Source organism: Chrysemys picta, chromosome 13 (genome assembly GCF_011386835.1).
Source record: "Chrysemys picta bellii isolate R12L10 chromosome 13, ASM1138683v2, whole genome shotgun sequence".
Lineage (NCBI taxonomy): Eukaryota > Metazoa > Chordata > Testudines > Emydidae > Chrysemys > Chrysemys picta.
The window spans coordinates 26221349-26237143 of NC_088803.1; positions in this window are offsets into that span (position 1 = coordinate 26221349).

Below are 15795 nucleotides of genomic sequence, written 5' to 3' on the forward strand. Positions count from 1 at the left end.
TGAGACTATAACAAGATGGAGCTGACAAATCTTATGATGTGCCTGATGGGGCAGAGCATCTGCAATGTCGCCGACTCTCATGAGTCTTGTGATATCTGGTGTTTTTGTTAGAGCCGCAGGTGCTGGAATCAGGTTATTTCCTGAGAAATTCAGTCTTCATTTTTTTTAAAAAGTAAGTTTCTGGCCCTCATGACTGAACCGAAAAGCTGGAAAATGTGACCTTAATGTTCTGACACCAGAGGGCAAATAAAAATTTGTTATTTTTTAAAATCTCCTGAATTTTTGGAGCACGACTCATGACTTTTGAATGCTTGGGTTGGCAACACTGGTCCCGACTGGTCATCTTGAACAAGAAACCCTACCTTGGGGCTCATCTCCTGACTGGAGTCCTGAGCTAGAGGGGGTGAAAAATGGGGGAAAGACAGACACCCAAAATAAAGTCACAAAGAAGGAAAAGGGACAGTCAAAAGTCAAGGAGAAGAAGGAAAAGGCCAAGCCTACAATGACAGAGAGGGAGGGTCACATGGGTCAGCCAGAGTCAAAGACAAGAAAATGGAATAGGAGGAGTTGGAAGTCAAGGAGAAGAAGGGGAGAAATGGCAATTTAAAGAGCTGGAAAATTACATTTTTATCCAGAACATTGTGCTAGTTTGGTCCATTGCTCCATGGTCCAGTTCTCTCTCCCAGCTATTGGATGGCAACATCAATAAGCATAGACATTTTCCCATTGTCAAATCATGCAGACAGTATTTCACTCATGGCTGGTGGGTATAAAAGGCAAGGGGAGGTTGTGCCTCCCCTAGTGCAGCTGCTCCTGCCACCCGACACCGTAGCCATGGTGGCCCACCCCCCTGCCCTTTCACCTCCTTGCTCTGACCCTTCTCTGAGGCTCCCACAGCCTGCTGTTGCTGTCTGATGAGTCTTCCTCCTCTCCTCCACTCCACCCCTCCTCCCTTGGGAGGTCCGCACAGCTGGCCTCATCCCTCCTCTTCACCCCCCTTTCTCATGGGGAGGGGAGGAGGGGGAGGAGGTGGCGGCAAGCCAGCGGCAGGCGGAAGAGCGAGGAGGCGGAAGGGATCCCTGAGTAACTTTACACAAGTGAAAAAAGCCTTCCAGACACCTAGTAGCAGATTACTGAAATTGTTAAAGGGGCCATTGACGTGGTAATGAAGCCATTTAACAGGCATTTGCCCAGGAAGCCTTTGGCCACATTCAGCTGGCTTTTCTATGGTAGGAAAATGTTTTATTGGGGTTAAAAACAGTTTCCAAATGACCCCTCAGTAATTCCCATGCTCTGTACCCAGCAGAAGTATTTTTGACTAACCTGGCTCAAGGAGGAGCTGACAGAGCCAGTGAGTTTATTTGTTGATCTAGTCGTTTTATTCAAATTCCGTTTAAGTAAACAAGTCTGGCAGGGAACTCTGTGTAAGAAAGGTGATTAAACTACTGCCTTAATGCGGCTGTCATCGACAAACACTTGAAAAAGGAGAGATTAGGCATCAGTTTGGCGCAAGTAGCCTGAAAAGCCACGTCTCTCTATACAGTATACACTCAACTCTAACCACACAGAGGAGAATCCATCTGGCAATTGATCTATAGCTGTTCACTTCCCTTGGGGAATGTTATTAGTGCTTTAAGATGAAAAGAGGGGAGGGTCTTGTGGCGGGAGGGCCAGTGGCAGGGTGAGGAGGTGAGCAGCCAGTCAGCGGCACAGCAGGCAGGCGGGGGGACTTGGTTGGGTGAAGAGGTGAGAGGTGCACCAATGAGTCAGTGGGGCAGGGCCTGGGGTGGAGCAGCGGTGGAGTGTGGGAGGAGCCATGAGCAGAAGAGGCAGGACAAAGAGCTATCCTCCCCCAAGGGAAATTTCACCCACCACCCAGGATTTCACTCCTCTCAGCCATTTGACAGTGTAGAGAAACACACATCAGTCCGGCTGAGTTTATTCAGTTCCTCTACCCGTACTGGAAACCACCATAGCTTCTTTATTCACAGCTAAGATCTACCTTTCTATTTCTATCAGAGAAAGAAACGGTAAATTTAGCCTCATAATTGATTTGGGAATAAGAGGTTCACTTAATTAATTTCTCAGCAGACATAGGATTAGGTAGGTGGAGCTACTGGAAAAGCTTTTCCACCTGCACTGGTGGATTGAAATTTGTACCTGACAGAATTGCTTTCCAGCTGCAGGTTCCAGCAGAGGATTTGGTCAGCAGCCAATGTACCTTCCTCAGCACTTAGCATATAGAGGCCACTGGACAGGGGCCGCACTTGTTATAGGCAAACTAGGCAGCTGCCTAGGGCGGCAGATTCTGCCTAGGGTGGCAGGGGTGGCCAGGACAAACCTGGGTGGCATTCTGACCTCGTCAAACAGGTCACTGAAATTTGGCCTGGCCTCACCTGTCATGAGAAAGGGGCAGCCAGGCCAAACCTGAGCAAGTGGCACTGTGACCTGGTGCTTGGCTCCCCTAATTCTACCATTACCACCACACCCTCAGAAGGCACGTCGCTCCCACGCCTGAATGTCCGACACATACTTCCAGGGGACACACCGTGGTTGAGAACCTCTGTCCCAGGGGGCTGAACACTGAAGGTTTGCCTGGGGCATCAGAGTTGAGTTGCCTCTGCCACTGGATCTAGTGAGCTGGGTCCTCCGCCCCACGCAAGTACCACTCAGACACAGTGGTGGCCCCGGGGAGCTGGCTCCGCACCAGCGTGCCTGGTGTGAGTTTGAGGTGCTGAGGAGCATGTCTGCTGTGTGGCGCTGCAGTAAGGTCCCTCAGTGATCCTGTAGAAGAACGGATTCACCACTGGCATGCCCCCTTCCGACTGGCCAGGGCCTAGCAGTTCTTGCTTGTCTAGCACCCCCTGCCAATGGTCACTCTGGCCCTGCATCTCCTCATGACTCAGCCCTCTGGCCAGGTCACTTGAAAGTCTCTCTCCTTTCAGGGCCACAGAAAGTCCAACAAATACAAATGTCTGGGCTTCTACCCTCAATTCTGGGTCTGGGTCCATATGCCCTTTTCTCAGGGCTTCCAGTTACCCACATTTCCTACTTCATGGCACCTTCCCAGTGGCTGGTAGGGAAGCTCACCCTCTGCATTTGGTTCCAGTCCAGGGACCCTAGGGCAGGCAGTCTGGGTTCACTCCACCAAAACCCTTGTGGCCATCACCCTGGACTTCTTCCTACCAAGCCTTTCCCTGGGCTTTCTCCTCTCCCTGCAAGAGCCCTCCTGTTCCCTGCAGGTGTCTTCACTCCCTACTGCCAGGAGAATGACTACAGAGTGCCTCCCCTCTCTCTGCACCCCCAAAGGCCAGGCCAAACCCCCATCACTGCCTCATGGGCAATATTGCCACCAGCTTTCTCTGCCCTGAGCATTACAGCCTCCCAGGCTTCGTCCTGGCTCAGGTCCCTCCTGCTCCTGTTCCAAACTTCAGGCTTCTCTCAGCCTTTAGCTCAAGAGCAGAAACTCCCAGTTACCTCTCTTCTGGGTCTCCTCCCTCTATGTGACCATCCAGCTCCTCCCCAACAGGGCTTCCCCTTCAGTTGGGCCTGGGCCACCCTTCAGGTGCAACCAGGTGGGTTAATTGCCACTCAGGCCCATGTTAACCCTTTCACCATGTGTGTGTGGTAAACACCCCATCACAGACTCTACACCAATGGAGGCTCGGGAATCCTGGAGCTCTGCTCTGCCCATTCCCAGCCTGCCCTGGGAGAGCTCAGTACATCCCCTCCCCCTATGCTGTGGGCAGTGGGGTCAGTAGGTGTAGAAGCCAGACCTGCCTGTAGTGTGCACAGGGGAAGTTCACTCACCACTGGCAATTTCTGGCCACTTTACAGCACTTGGGCTAAGCCAGCACCACCCTCTCTCCTCTGAAGTGGTCATTTCAATTCCTCCCAGAATCTCTGGTGAGATATCAACACTGAGCTCTGCCGGGGCATAGCTGTGGCTTGAGCCCACATGAGCTGCTTCCCCTAGCATGAGAGGCCATTTGTAGCACTCATTGTACGCTCACCAGCCCCTCCTCACAGCTCTTGGGCATTTAAGCCTCTTTACTGAGGAGAGGGATTCATACTTTGCACCGAGATAGCACCTTTCACCAGAGGATCTGAAAGCACTTTCCACCCCACGAGGTCTGCTCCCCATCCCATGCTCGTCTAAGCCCAGACCACATTCTCCTCCCAGAGGTGGGAATGGAACCCAGGAATACTGGCTTCCAGTCCTCTGCTCTGAGTATTAGACGCCGTACCCCCTCTTTTTGCTAAAAGCCTTGCAGCTTTTAACTTCTGTTTGAACAGGAGCCACAGATGGACCGAGGGGACCGCCAGGTGCATCGCCAATGCATGCATATGACACCCAGGCCTAGTTGGGGAGTTCAGCCCTGATCACATGTCCCAGAAGGGTGGGCGAGCCCCAAGAGCTGAAGCAAGGGGAGCATAAACTCCATGTTTACAAGTCATGTTTCTGGTGTAGATGAGCAGGTTCAACAGGTTGTGCTTCTTGTTGTTTTAGGATAGCTGCAGGCACTTGAACTTCATGTCCTGTGCTAAGTGCCCTGTGCAGCATACGGTCCTGCCCCTCCCCAGCTGTGGCCTACAATGGGCAGCTAGGTGGACAAAAGATATTTCCAGTCTTGCAAAACCCAACAAAACATCCAATTTTTACAAATATTTTAGCAACAGATGGGATTTTCCAGTCCAGTCCACCGCCTTTGTGAGACGTGAACCCACTGATACCTGAGCACAAGGCCTGGCCTGCATAGCTTCCCTGTGCTCATCCAGGCGGCTTAATATGTAGAAAGCAAAATTTCATCTGGTAACCCTGTACGATCAGAATAAGTTTTCACAGACACAAATTGCATTTCTGCAGGAGGCATTTCAGAAGTTCCATTCGTGATGATACCGAAGATGGAAGGAAATGGGTGTAGAAACCCCTTTCCTTTGAAATAATGCCGGGGCATCATTGCTCAGGGTTGGCATATGCGGATTTTATGGGGCTGTGAGAGATGGAGGCAATCTGAGAATGAGATTTCTCTTTTTTTTTGCCTGAGGTCTGATAATTGTCTGACCCATTGATGGAAGGGTCTGACGGGAGCAGCAGTGCTAGTGACTTATAGGCTTCTGTTCAGTGTAGCATGTGGTGATGGCAGGGAAAACAGTGAAGGGGCATTGGAAGACATCTTGCATTTGGTAACTGACTCTAGAATGGCAGCTGATGTTTGAGCTAATATACTAAATTTAAATCTCTTGGTTCAGCTACTGTACCTTGATTAGGGGGCTGAAAGCCTTGAACTTACCTGCCTGCCTGAATGTAGTGAACTGCCGGTTGGAAGGCTATCTCTTACCATTTAATTTATCTCACTTATCCCTCCACTCCGTCACTTTAAAGTAACTACTCTGATCAAAGAGATGTTGTTTCCCCTTCTATTTGGAGGCAAATAATGGTTTCACAGAAAGACATCAAACACTCAGTGCCTAAGTGTTTGTCTTACAAACCGAGAATTCCTAAAACATGTTCCAAGCCCTAGACATAGGGAAGAGTCAGCCCTCATTTTTTATGATGGATCAGTAAAGTACTGCCCTGGACCTAGGCCAGCACAGTGCACCTTGGATTGGAATAGGCTGCAGTTAATGAGGTAATAACAAAAGAATGACTATTGTGCTCTTTAAAATGGGAACTGATGGGGCACTGGTTAAAAATAATTGTTCCCATGTATGTGTCAGTGGTCGGTATGAATTTATTTGGGCACAGGTTAAAAAGTGGTCAGTAAGCATGTGATACGGACTAACTGGGTGCTAGTGAAGTTGTTGTTTTAAGGAAATCTTCAGTATCATAGTTATTTTCACAAAAACATGGAGTGACATTTTCAAACACGGGTGCAAAAACTGACTCCAGTGCAGGCTGCATGGAACACTCCCCTCTGAAAAAAAGGCCGGATGTCTAGCTATGAATTTCAAGGTCCAACTCAATGGAAAGTCAATGTAAGGACTTCTGTTGACATCTCTGAGAGCTGGATGGGGTGAAATATTGGAACGGCCTTCCAAGGGAAACGGTGGGGGCGACAGACCTGTCTGGTTTTAAGATTAAGTTAGATAAATTTATGGAGGGAATGGTTTAATGGTAAAACATAGTAGTCAAGGAAAACCAAGCAATGGTAGGTAAATAGTATAATGGCTAACAGGGGTCGGGCTGGAGACTCTTGCCTATATGCTCGGGGTCTTACTGATCGCCATATTTGGGGTCGGGAAGGAATTTTCCTCCAGGGCAGATTGGCTGAGCCTCTGGAGGTTTTTCGCCTTCCTCCGCAGCATGGGGCAGGGATCACTAGCAGGAGGGTCTCTGCCGATTGAAGTCACTAAAAACAGGATTGGGGACTTCAACAGCAGAGTCCAGGGAAGGGGTAGGGACGGTTTTATGGCCTGCAGCATGCAGGGGGTCAGACCAGATGATCATAATGGTCCCTTCTGACCTTAAAGTCTATGAGTCTATGAGTCTATGGATCAAGCCCCACATCCCCAGCTTCTGGTAACCAAGTTGGAACATTTTGGCCAAGGCTCATTCTGACATTAAGAGAAATAAACTGTCAGAAGACAGGACGGAGGGCTAGATGGACCTTTGGTCTGAGCCAGTATGGGGAGGGATAGCTCTGTATTGGGGGAGGGATAGCTCAGTGGTTCGAGCATTGGCCTGCTAAACCCAGGGTTGTGAGTTCAATCCTTGAGGGGGCCACTTGGGGATCTGGGGCAAAATCAGTACTTGGTCCTGCTAGTGAAGGCAGGGGGCTGGACTCGATGACCTTTCAAGGTCCCTTCCAGTTCTAGGAGATGGGATATCTCCATTAATTTATTTATTAAACCACAAATCAAATATAACCAACATGGAGAAAAATTAAAGTCTATGGCTGAACCCACCTCCATTCCCAAGCTATTTTTCTAGCCCACGTTTAGGATTGGTTTTCATTTGGTATCCATGCTGCTCTCCTGCCCATGTCCAGCACCAAGCTTACAAACATCTCAGGCATAGGTTTCAGTGATATTTCCTAGGGCTAGACAGGTCCAGGGAGTGGGGTGGACAAACCACTGCAGGTCACTTTAGCCTACAGGAGTACCCTTATGTGCACAGCACAAGCGCCTGTTTACAACACCTTCCTTTGCTCACCGTGATGCTTGAAGCAGGTGGGTGACCTTGTCGCTGTGGAATGACTTTAATCGGAAATAACCAGCAGAGAAAGAAAAGCTCATCTCAGAATTGTGTGACATATCAAGCCAGGGTTTTACAGCGTGTTCTGTCTGCTAGGACAACATCACCTCCAGGTGAAAGTTCATGTGCTGTGAATCAGGTTCTAACGTCTAATCAGCACCTATGCATGTGTGGAATTCCCATTGACATCCAGGGCTAAGCCATGCGCAGCTCAAGAGGACGAATGAGTTGCTTTTCTCCCATATGCCAATCCAGCTAAGAGCTGTCCAGCTCTTCACTGAGAACTCAATGTAAAAGGAGAAGGAAAGAAACCTGTTGCAACCTTCTAATTGAATGATACCAGTTTAGGTAACAGTGTGTTACCTCCGGAGGTGGTAAGCAAGTCATAAATCCTCAAAGAATTTAAGTAATAGACAGGAGACCTCCCCTCTCTCCCTCCTCTATGATTCCATGTGGCTCTGCTCCTGTGTTAATGGATATTTTAAATCTGGAAGGAATTCAAGAGGCTGTAGTAGGCTGTTAAACATCCAGATGTATCAGTAATAATTATGCTCAGCTTAGGGAGGCGAAGCACTTGAATAACAGTCATGGTTTCCATGGATGGCTACAAGATTATAAACATAAAATTTATAAGTGGAATGGGAACATTTGGTTTATTTTCTCTTCTCTTTACAATCACTGCAGTTTAAATTGAAAACAGTGAAGGGTAGCAGAGCCAGGCAACAACCTGAAGATTGTAAACAAAATAATTCATGTCTTACTGATGGGATATGGTCATATAATCAGTAAATTAATTTAGCCTACTCTAGTTTCACCATTAACTTTCTATTTTCTTATTTCATTGGCATTTCTCTGCCCAGTTTATGTCTCTCCTCAATGCATATTGTGCTATAAACCAGAAGCAAATTCTTGAAGGGTAAATAGAGAGGTAATGAGTCTACAAAAAATGTTATTGAGGTACATTAACTCCTACTTACTATCTTTTAAACTTTTCTTGATCCAAGATTCATTTTACTATTTGAACAGGTTCCAGTATAAAAACAAGCCAATACGTTTATTACTTTGTGTCCTCTGTACCTAACACCACAAAATGCTTCACAGAGACAAGACAATCCTTTGTGAGTGAAAGGGGAAAGGAAGCGTTGTAAGGTCAGATGCATAAAGGGCATGTGGAGGTGGGGGAGAGTGCCCCAGATTGGTCTTCCCAGCCCTCTCTCTTCCAGTTGTGGAAGGATGGGGCCAGGAGGAGCCCAAAAATCACACTCATTTAAATAAGTGCAAACAATGCTTGTGCAATAGCACATCTGTGAGAGTGTGCAGTTAATGCAATTGTATATGCAAATCAGGTCAATTTATATGCAAACAGATATCCCTTTACCTCATTTGTGTACCCATTTGAATTTAATTCTATACGGGTTTTCTGCTGGCAGAGCTGGGCCTCTGCTTTTTCAAAATTTGGCCCTGCAGAGCAAACTTTCCATAATGTGGACCATGTTTTCATAGATTCCCTCAGGCATATCTTGCAGACCCTTACAGTTCCCAATCACGTGGATGCCACTGTGCAGACCCACTTCATATGAACTTATTACCCTGCTCATTCACCATGGCCTGGCCCCCAGCTCCCCTCCCACACCCTATCACCCAGCCCGACCCTGCCTCCCCTTCCATTCCTGATCAGCTACATGACCACAGTGGTCAAGGAGAGCTGGCTGCTTGCATGGCGCTGGCTCTGCCTCCTTGCTTTCAGCTGTTAAAAGAAGCTACACATGCATCGTGTCCTGTCCCCGTGTTCCCCGGCTGTTTGCAAAATCAGTAATGGCATCGCCTTCAGAGCAAACTCAGTGGGGAGGGGAAGGTCATATCTCCTGTCCTGACAGCCTCACCGCAAGGAGGAAGGTGGAAAGTTGTGGTTGTCTATAAACAAAGCACAGGGTGTCACTAGCATGACAGGATGAGGGATGTGGAGTCAACAGTTCATTCCTGGACTAAGACTGAACCTAGTGAGATGCACCACTGTGTGAGTCAGTCTGGCAGCTGAAGAGCCAGTGAGAACCACAGGGTCTGTCTGAGTCCAGCAGCCTCAATAAAGAATATCCTATGTATTCATGAGGCTGATGTCTGATCTCTTTTCTACTGCAGGAGGAACTAGAGGGGCTGCTCACCTTGAACAACATCAGCCTGAAGTAGCTGCAATAAAGGGGTGACCAGCATTCAGAGACCATGGGAATATATAGCGATACATAGAGTACAGATCTGTATAGCTCTGTCCCTTATGGGGAGTGATGTAAAACCATAGGAGACAGACTGTTATCAGGCAGGGCTGGTCTCTTCCATTGGCCTTCCTGATGGCGGGGTCAATAAGGTGATCAGGAAGCTGAATTCCATGCACAAGCCTGGGGACTGCGCTGTGCCTTTCCCACGTGTGTGGCAGAGTAGGGGGCTCTGTTGGCTTGCACAGTTACTGCGAGCTGCTGTCCATATATTCCTTAGGAATTAGCCACACCTCTGTCACAGCTCTGCCCCACCCCTACAGGGAGCAGGGCCTGCCAGGGGTCTATGCAGTGGGGGCTGCTGTGGGGGTGTTCTCTCAGGATTAATCTCGAGCTGTCAGTCAGGGTGGGACACCTCCTGTGCCACTGCAGTTAGCAGGGGCAGAAGGGCAGCCCCCACACAGCCATCTCCCACCTGCGCCACGACCCGCTATGGCCGATGCCCTCTCCCCTCCTCCCTAAGGCAGACCTTTGCAGGGCTCACATGGGGCTCTGTTCCCCTCTTGGGACTCAGCACTTTGGATCCCTGGGTGCCTATGACCACTGCCCCCACACCTGCCAGCTGTGCCCATTAACCACTCAGCACCCACTCAGTGGGTGTCATCGGTGTGTTCCAGGATGCCCTGGCGATGGCACTAGCCCAGTGTCGGTGACTGGCCAAATGCCTGGGATGGAACAGTGGCTGTTTTTCCACAACAGCTAAGTTTGGGTGGTGAGGAGCAATACGTGTAACTGGGGCCAGGGCTCTCAGAAGATCTGGGGTTGAGCCCTGCTACTGCTCTGTGTGACCATAGCTGAGTGTCTCAGTTCTCTGTCTGTAAAATGGGGGTTATATGGCTTTCTTGTCTCTTTCAGCTGTTACCTTTTTGGGGCAGGAGTTGTCTCATTCTGCTTGTACAGCACCTTGCACAACACGGCCCTGATCTCTCCAGGTGCTGCTGCTGAAATACAAAGAGAAACAGTTTTCACCCTTCTCTGGAGTTTGTTTATCCCATGGACCCTGCAGAAGGAATCCAGGTAAGTAAGACGTCTCAGTATGATAGCACCTGACACTATAAATGTAGTAGATTAGATGAGGTCGAATGTAATTGGCCCACTTGGAATCAGGCCAGCTTGCTTGGGTTAAAACCCACAGACAAATTAATGGGAAAGGAGGAGTGGAAATTGTGTGTGTGTGTGTGTGTGTGTGTGTGTGTGTGTGTGTGTGTACACATGTGAGTATGTTCACGGTACACAGTGAACACACAAGTTTACAAAAAGAGTATAAATTTTAATGGTAAGAATATTTTTAACTGTTCAACATGTAAACAACAAGCTGGGCTAATCTGATCAATGCTGCTCTCCAGGCCACATTTGGTATGGTGCTATATATAGTGTTCCTGGAGTTTTATTTAATAGGATGGTAGATTTGATCCTAATGTGCCATCTCAAAAGTAATGAAGCAGAAAAGATCTTTATCTTCTGTGAAAGTTGCAGTTATTGGCAACCATTCAGAAAAAAATAAAAGTAATTGCACAATCTTTGGAGATATCGTATTGCTAACTGATTTCAGCGCAAAGCTTGGGTGGTTTTCATTCTGAGTTAATCAGGCAATGGACCATATATGTTGCAAATACATCACTTTCAGACACTCTCCTGATATTGACAAATACAATTGCTGGGGCTGCTGCTTTGGTCCTTGATCAAATGCTTTTTGGGGCTTGGGCTTCTCCTTTTGGAGCAAAAGAACAAACAACAAAAAAGTTATAAAAAGAAAAACTCGTAATGTGCTAAAAGCACCCTCTGCCTACAGGATGACGTTTCTATCACCTGACTGGCTTGTTTTTTCACAATTGATGCAGATGGCAAAGGAATTCATACGACTGTGATTGCTCAATGTGCTATAAATAGGCCTGGAAGTGAAAACTGTATGTTTAATGTATGCTAATGACCACCAGCTAAGAGAAGCTCAGCACAGCTCTTGCTGGTTTGGGTTAGGAGGACTGCATGTGGTGTTCCTTTATTTTTGTTGGGGACCTCAAGCTCCTGATCTTCAAAGGGCAGAAGCCAAGGGTGATGCACAAAAATGCATGTGGAATCATACACCTAATTTATGTGCACACATACCATGACCGTGCATGCAAACTGGAGATGTGCACAAAGCCCTGGAATTGGGAAATCAGGCCCCAAGCATCCTGGTTTGATTCTTGCCATCTGTGCTGACACGTGGCTCACAGGGACAGCTGTGGGGTTACATACTTTGGCTTTGCTGAATCACTTTTCTGCCTGGCTATGAGCTAGAAACAAAGCTGAATTTGCCAGTGTGGAGTGTTTTTCTCGGCAGCTGGCAACTTCTAGGGCACGTCACCACTGAGGGGTGTTCTTGTCTTTCACTCTTTGCGAGGTCCCTGTGCGAGCCCTAGCACACTCCTCGACTGTGACACTCACTAAAGCATGTTCAGACTGCAGATGGGCCTGACCCTCAGATCCAAACACAACTGCACACTGAGAAAGTTTAGATCTCATCTGGGCCCATTCCTCATTTGAGATGATGAGATTGATAATTCTCCAGCACCCGGACTCCAGCTGAGCCAGCTACCAGCGCAGAGCTGAGCCAGCACACAGAGAGAACATATTTCCCAGCTAGGAGATATTAGCAAGAGCTCATCAGAGAGAATAAGGAGGTGGCAGGCTCTCCCTGTAGAAAAGAGGATCTCTGCAGAAGATAAGAACATAAGAATGGCCAAAGGTCCATCTAGCCCAGTATCCTGTCTTCTGCCAGTGGCCAATGCCAGGTGCTTCCGAGGGAATGAACAGAACAGGTAGTCACCAAGTGCAGGAAGAGGGGATATTAGAAGCTATTGTATTAATGGTCATGGACAATGGATGATTAGAATGTACCCCAAGGCCATCAATAGATTAATCCAACACCGCTCAATACTCTTCCTGGAAACATCGAAAACCAGCTTGGGTCCCTCAGTCTCTGGGTGGCCCAGTTACAGAGGCCATCAACCCTATGGGAACTGTGGTGAGGCCTGACTTCAAACTGCACACAGAACATGTGTAAAAATGCAAAATGCTACAAGTGCAAGTGAGCTGAGTTCTGTTTGCTGTGGGAGCCACAACTGGGGATTGGCCTGGATTTGATACATTTAAATTCATTTACAAAATTACTTCTGTTTTAGCCTCACTGCCACTACAGCCTGAAAAGTCAATGTTGAAAAGGAAAATAAAAGTGGCTCTGACTCTTCTCTCTCACATTCCTCTGGTACTCACTCTTGTTGACTTTTTGCACAGGAGAGGATTTCACAGAGGCGGTGCTAATTTTACAAAGACTGCAAGAATATAACTTTCTTTCAAAAATACACAGCCAAAAAACGAAGAATGCTCATTACGGGCAGAGGAAATCATAGAATCATAGGACTGGAAGAGACCTCAAGAGGTCATCTAGTCCAGTCCCCTGCACTCATGGCAGGACTAATTATCTAGACCATCCCTGACAGGTGTTTGTCTAACCTGGTCTTAAAAATCTCCAATGGTGGAGATTCCACAACCTCCCTAGGCAATTTATTTCAGTGCCTAACCACTCTGACAGGAAGTTTTTCCTAATGTCCAACCTAAACCTCCCTTGCTGCAATTTAAATCCATTGCTTCTTGTCCTATCCTCAGAGGTTAAGAACAATTCTTTCCCTCCTCCTTGTAATGACCTTTTATGTACTTGAAAACTTATGTCCCCCCTCAGTCTTCTCTTTTCCAGACTAAACAAACCCAGTTTTTTCAGTCTTCCCTCATAGGTTATGTTTTCTTTACTAATTTTTGTTGCTCTTCTCTGGACTTTCTCCAATTTGTGCACATCTTTCCTGAAATGTGGCACTCACAGAATACTCCAGTTGTGGCCTAATCAGCACAGAATAGAGCACAAGAATTATTTCTCGTGTCTTGCGTACAACACTCCTGCTAATACATCCCAGAATGATGTTCACTTTTTTTGCAACAGTGTTACACTGTTGACTCATATTTAGCTTGTGGTCCACTATGACCCCCAGATCCCTTTCCGCAGTACTCCTTCCTAGGCAGTCATTTCCCATTTTGTATGTGTGCAACTGATTGTTCCTTCCTACATGAGTACTTTGCATTTGTCCTTATAGAATTTCATCCTATTTACTTCAGACCATTTCTCCAGTTTGTCCAGATTATTTTGAATTATAATCCTATCCTCCAAATCACTTGCAACCCCTCTGACCTTGGTATTGTCCGCCAACTTTACAAGTGTACTCTCTATGCCATTATCTAAATCATTGATGAAGATATTGAATAGAACCAGATCCAGAACTGATCCCTGCGGGACTCCACTCGTTATGCCCTGCCAGCATGACTGTGAACCACTGATAACTATTCTCTGGGAACGGTTTTCCAACCAGTTTTGCACCCACCTTATAGTAGCTCCCACTAGGTTGCATTTCTCTAGTTTGTTTGTGAGAAGGTCATGCAAGACAGTAGCAAAAGCTTTACGGAACCAGCACCCTGCTTACTAAGTGCCACCAGTGAATGTCTTAAAAATTAATCTTAGAATCATAGAAATGTCGGCTGGAAGGGATCTTGGGGGGTCATCTAGTCCTGCCTCCTCTGCGGGGCAAGGGTGTTTGGTTTTGTGCACGTAGAAAGTTGGCAAGCCTACATACAACACTCCCATTCATACACTCCAGAATTAGAGTGGCCTTTTTCCCAGCTGCTTCACCTTCTTGACTCATATACAGTTTGTGATCTACTATCACCACCAGATCCTTTTCAGCAGTACTACCGTTTAGCCAGTTATTCCCCATCTTTGCACTTGTCTTTATTGAATTACATCTTGTTGATTTCAGACCAATTCTCCAATTTGTCAAGGTCATTTTGAATTCTAATCCTGTCCTCCAAAGTGCTAGCAACCCCACCTAGTGGGGCATAATCCGCACATTTTAGAAACATACTCTCCACTCCATTAGCCAAGTGATTAATGAAAATGTTGACTAGCACTGGATCCAGGTACAGGGCTGCCTGGGAGTGGGGAGGAGGCCCCAGAACCCCCCAAAATCCATGGAATAATATGACCAGGGGGTGGCCGAGCCAAATTTAAGTGAGTGGTGGTGTGGCCTGGCACATGGGCTTGCAGTGCTGCTCAAATTTGCCCCAGTCCTCCTTCTGTCATGATACATGACAGGGTCGCAGCATCACTCAGATTTTGCCTGGCTGTCCCCCAGTCATAACCAAGAGGCAGCCAGTCCAAATTTGAATGAGTGGCATTGCGACCTGGCACACAAGGTCATAGCACCACTATAGCTAGAGCGGCCGCTGCATGCAGCACACTGCATGTCAGGCCCTCACCAGCGAGCTTCTGAAACCACAGCAGCTCCTCTGATTGCCAGAGACTATCTGGGAAGGAGAACGGGCTGTCACCTAGGGTGAGGCTTGCCCACAGGGAGGGGTAAGGTAAGGAAACATATAAGATATATTCAATTTCAACTGCTTCTGCCTACCTAGTAGGCCAGTAACCTTGTCAAAGAAGGAAATTTGGTTGGTTTGGTGTGATTCATTCTTGATAAATCCATGTTGGCTATTTCTTATACTGCTATTATCCCCTAGATGCTTACAGTCTCTCAGAATGGAGAGAGGTAAATAGTGGTGTCCCCAGGGGTCTGTACTGGGACCAGACCTATTCAACATATTCATAAATGATCTGGAAAAAGGGGTAAACAGTGAGGTGGCAAAATTTGCAGATGATACAAAACTACTCAAGTTAATTAAGTCCAAAACAGACTGCAAAGAGTTACAAAGCGATCTCACAAAACTGGGTGACTGGGCAATAAAATGGCAGATGAAATTTAATGTTGATAAATGCAAAGTAATGCACATTAGAAAACATAATCCCAACTATACATATAAAATGATGGGGTCTAAATTAGCTGTTACTACTCAAGAAAGATCTTGGAGTCATTGTGGCTAGTTCTCTGAAAACATCCACTCAATGGGCTGTGGCAGTCAAAAAAGTGAACATAAATGTTGGGAATCCTTAAGAAAGGGATAGATAGTAAGACAGAAAATGTCATATTGCCTCTATATAAATCCATGTTATGCCCACATCTTGAATACTGAATGCAGATGTGATTGCCCCATCTCAAAAGAGATATAGTGGAATTGGAAAAGGTTCAGAAAAGGGCAACAAAAATGATTAGGGGACAGATTCCATATGAGGAGAGATTAAAAGACTGGGACTGTTCAGCCTGGAAAAGAGACAACTAAGGGGAAATATGATTGAGGTCTATAAAATCATGATGGTGTGGAGAAAGTAAATAAGGAAATGTTATTTAC